Raw genomic sequence first — 5489 nt, 5'->3', positions numbered from 1 at the left:
AAAGACTCTATGATTGATGTTTACATTATTCAAAGAAATAATGACATTAATAGATACACAAATACTTTCATAAATGTATACTTATTCTGAATTTAAAAACTTCTAGAGTCATTTTATGTACTTGGATAAAATAAATGGTTATATTCACAGATAAAACAATTTAAATTATAAAATTCTGATTCAATGTGCTTTTTAATCTCCTTGAACTCTTTTTCTTCTAAATCAATTTTTCTTTATCTTCCTTTATAGTTTATTTTCATATACTTAATAACCAAAGTTGAAATTACAACTAACTACACAAATACAAAAAACCCTGAGGGACTATTATGAACACCCCTATGCAGACAAACTAGAAAACCTAGAAGAGATAGATAAATTCCTTAAGGAATTTATCTATTCTTCCTTGAAGAATTTATCTATTTCTCCTCCCAAGATTATCTATTTAACCTCCTGAGATTAAACCAGGAAGAAACTGAAATCCTGAACAGACCGATAATGGGTTCTGAAATTAAATCAGTGATTAAAAAAACCTACCAACCAAAACAAGCTCTGGACCAGATGGATTAACAGACAACTCCTACCAGACATATAAATAGGAGTTGGTACTAAGTCTTCTGAAATTATTTTAAAAATTGAGGAGAAGGGACTACTCTCTACGTCATTCTGTGAAGCCAACATCATTCTGATACCAAAATCAGACACAAACACAACCAAAAAAGTAAACTTCAGGCCAACATTCCTGATGAGCAGAGACACAAAACTCCTCAATGAAACACCAGCAAAGCAAATCCAGCAGCGCGTCACAACGTGAATTCACCACGATCAAGTAGGCTTTATTTTTGGGATGTGAGGTTGGTTCAACATGTGCAAATCAGTACATGTGATTCACCACATAAACATAACTAAATACAAAAACCACACGATCATCTCAATAGATGCAAAAACGGTTTTTCATAAAATTCAGCATCCTTTCTTGTGAAAAACCCTCAGTATTCTGGGCATCAAATGAACTTATCTCAGATAAGAGCCATTTATGACAAACCCACAGCCAATGTCATACTAAACAAATCTGGAAGCTTTCCTCTTGAGAACTGGAACAATTTGAACAATTTCAGTTTTATTGTGTTGACATGATTAATTGAAGTATTTTATCTCCCTTTCTCCCAAATACCAGGCCAAAGACAGAATGAAATATTTCAAATAAACATTAAATAAGTCCAGACTGGTCATTAAGTTGAGTATTTTATTTTGCATTGTATAAATTCAAGACGTACAACATGTTTTGATGTAGATATCTAAAGTGAAATAATTACTACATGTTAGCCGTTTAATATATCCATCACTGCCTGTAGTTTATTTTTTGTGATTAAAAACACACATAATCTAGTTACTCTCAGCAAATTCTCAATATGTAATAAAATATGACCATAGTCCTCCTGTTGTACGTTAAATCTCTAAATATCTTTTTCTTACATAACTGTAATTTTGTCTTTTACCTCCATTATCCCAATTTCTCTACTTTCCTGACTCTGGTAACTGCCCTTCAACTCCCTGTTTATCTTACTCAATTTCCTTTTCTTTTACATATAAATGAGCTCACGCTGCATTTTTCTTTCCGTGCCTGACTTCACTTAGCATATTGTACTCCATACTTTAAAATTTATTAAGATTAAAGAATTAAGCAAGCTCTAGTCTCTTAAGACGTTCATTTATCCACAAATACAAATTTCTGAGCAATCATGGAAAATGTGTTACGTCTTTTCAAGCAGGTCTTATAAATGTTTTCTATATTAATACTGACGCGGTTCTCATGTGGTTGTCATTCTATTCTGAGTGTTTAACCCTCTTGTTTTGCCAAATCTCTCCTCCTCAGAAATGAATAAATGCATTGACCCAAGAAACATTGATTTTTGAGCATCTATTTTGGAATAGGTGCTATATTAGGCTTTGGAAAGACACTCGTGATAAAATGGGTAAAATGTTGTATCTCCTGGATCTTACATTCCATGGCAGAGAAGAGATAACAAATAATCCCAAAAAAATGATCAGGAATGGTAAACACCATGAAGAAGAGGAAAACAGGGTGTGCAGGAGATAATGCCTGTTTCATATTCACTATCTTGGTCTGATAATCAAGATAGCGGAGAAGAGACAAATCAGTTGAAGAAATGAGTCACAATGTATGGGCAAAGAGACCACCAGGCAGAGAGAACAGTGATCTTTTTTCTTTATTAACTGTATTAAATGAATTGTGTTTATAGATATGCCACATTAGTTTAATTGTATTCCCTCACACTTTATTACCTTTATTTTGTTTTTCATATTTAAATATTTTTGATGAACAAATAAAATTGTATGTATTTATCATGTACAGTGTGATATTTTGAAATATGTATATTGTGTGGAATGGGTAAATTGAGGTAATATATGCATCACCTCACATACTTATAATTCTTTGCAGTAAGAAGACAAAATCTACTCTTTGTCTTTATTTCAAAATCATTTCATTGTGTGGTAGAATAATATTTTCTATTTAACAAAATTTGTATATTATGTACAAATACCTATACATAAAACATATTTTATATGACTAAAATATCCTTAATTTCCCTCTTTACACAGTATCTACTAGTGTCCTAGCATAAGCAAGAACAGAATACCTTCTGAAATACACTAGTCTGTTCTCCCTTCCTTTATCATTCAATGGTAGCCAGTATGTTTACCCTAGTGCTTATTAGTATTTCTTTAAATGTGCGTTTATGTTTTCTCCATCATCTTTATTATTTTACAATTACCAGCCACGGAGCAGCTATTCGGCTCCTTCCCCATCACTCTCAGTGCTCTCCAGACTCAGCTGATTCCCATGTCACATCGTTCTGTTGCCGATCATCGTCTCCTCTTAGGGGGTCATCAGTTCTCTGAATCGTCATATTTCTGTCTTAAAATGTTTTCTCATTTATAAAACTGCTTTACTAAGGATTTGGGGTTGTAGAGTAAGTTGGAGGTTTATATCAGTATTTAGCTCTGATTTAAGGCAATAATATTGGGGTGGATTTATTCTAAGAAGTTCCTCATTTCTTTTCCTTGTAGTTTTGGAAAGTCATAGCATTTTCTAATTTCATTTTCAAGAATCGGATTTGCCTTTGCAGTTATTACAGGTGGATTGCAGGGGGCTGCAGGCACTGGGAATCTTTTCTTGTTTCCAAGCCCTACAGCTTTGTTGTACGCATTCCTGCTGCTCCATGTTCACTTCTTACCTCCTCCCTCCTCCTGGTTATGCCTGGGATGGTGACCACCTTACTCTTGGCAAGATTGTCCTGTTATCTCCACCACTTCTTTCCCAGGTACTCTCTGCATTTTCTCTTCAAGAATCCTCGGATTGCTACCTGGCCCCGTGTTCGTCAGGCTTGGGTATAGCAGTTTACACTTATGAGAGGCCCCTCTCCTCCTTGGGGAATAATGTTCCCTGATATTTTTGATTATTACCACTGCCAGTGACCTTGACTGGGTCTCTTCCCTGCAGGACTTCCTGCTTCCATTATGGAGTTTCTGTACCAAATCTCTTTTCTTTTTTTTTGTTTAAATTATACTTTATGTTCTAGGGTACATGTGCACAATGTGCAGGTTTGTTACATATGTATACATGTGCCATGTTGGTGTGCTGCACCAATTAACTCATCATTTACATTAGGTATATCTCCCAAGCTATCCTCCCCGCTCCCCCCTCCTCCCACCCCACACAGGCCCTTTTGTGTGATGTTCCCCTTTCTGTGTCCAAGTGATCTCATTGTTCAGTTCCCACCTAAGAGTGAGAACATCCGGTGTTTGGTTTTCTGTTCTTGAGGTAGTTTGCTGAGAATGGTTTCCAGCTGCATCCATGTCCCTACAAAGGACATGAACTCATCCTTTTGTATGGCTGCATAGTATTCCATGGTGTATATGTGCCACATTTTCTTAATCCAGTCTGTCACCAATGGACATTTGGATTGATTTCAAGTCTTTGCTGTTGTGAATAGTGCTACAGTAAACATACGTGTGCATGTGTCTTTATAGCAGCATGATTTATAATCCTTTGGGTATATCCCCAGTAAAGGGATGGCTGGGTCAAATGGTATTTCAAGTTCTAGATCCTTGAGGAATCACCACACTGTTTTCCACAATGGTTGAACTAGTTTACAATCCCACCAACAGTGTAAAAGTTCCTATTTCTCCACATCCTCTCCAGCACCTGTTGTTTCCTGACTTTGTAATGATTGTCATTCTAACTGGTGTGAGATGGTATCTCATTGTGGTTTTGATTTGCATTTCTCTAGCCGGTGATGATGAGCATTTTTTCATGTGTCCCTTGGCTGCATAAATGTCGTCTTTTGAGAAGTGTCTATTCATATCTTTTGCCCACTTTTTGATGGGGTTGTTTTTTTTTCTTGTAATTGTGTTTGAGTTCTTTGTAGGTTCTGGATATTAACCCTTTGTCAGATGAGTAGATTGCAAAAATTTTCACCCATTCTGTAGGCTGTCTGTTCACTCTGATGGTAGTTTCTTTTGCTGTGCAGAAGCTCTTTCGTTAAATTAGGCCCTATTTGTCAATTTTGGCTTTGTTGCCATTGCTTTTGGGGTTTCAGACATGAAGTCCTTGCCCATGCCTATGTCCTGGATGGTATTACCTAGATTTTCTTCTAGAGTTTATATGGTTTTAGGTCAATATTTAAGTCTCTAATCCATCTCAAATTAATTTGAGAAATGTCAATGTATTTATTAATTTTGAGGAAGAGCAACTTGGATGAATATATGGATGTAAACTGCTGATCAACTACAGCCAAAAATTACATTGTAATTTAAACGTGTCCCTAAACTTGACCCATTACCAATCCAGATAAGTCTGCGCTTCTGATTATGTAGATTTTCAAAGGATTGAAATGTATTTGTCTTTTCCAAATCTTGACTAGCTTGTCTGACAAGGTGGGATCATGTTAAATAGATTGGACTGAGGTGATCCCTTCATTTTAAAGAGCAGTCTTTGGCAAACACTGATCCTGGAAACTGATATGATTTTGTTTGATGAATTTTATGGGTTGTTTTTGAAAAGCCAGGAAAGGAGACATAACGTTAAAACCACTCATTTGTGGCCATCCACATTATACTATAGGGAAGACTGATTTATTTTTCAGGTGATTATTGTTGCAAAATATTTTAAGTTTTATTGAGACCTTTTGTCATGTCTAAATTTGTTCATCATATATCCTGAGCTTAATTCAATGCCTGGCTCATGATAAATTTTATTTATTGTGGTAAGAGCACTTAACATGAAATTTACCCTCTTAACAAACTTTTTAACTGCACGATACAGTATTGTAAACTACAGGCACGATGTTGCACAGCCAGTCTCTAGGACTTACTCATCTTGTGTAACTGAAAGTTTATACCCATTGTACAGTAGATCAAGTGAAGAAATATGTGATATATGGCACAAGACCTATAGAACAGGCAGG

The sequence above is a fragment of the Rhinopithecus roxellana genome, chromosome 8 (genome assembly GCF_007565055.1).
Source record: "Rhinopithecus roxellana isolate Shanxi Qingling chromosome 8, ASM756505v1, whole genome shotgun sequence".
NCBI classification, from domain to species: Eukaryota; Metazoa; Chordata; class Mammalia; order Primates; family Cercopithecidae; genus Rhinopithecus; species Rhinopithecus roxellana.
This window is presented reverse-complemented; position numbering follows the sequence as displayed.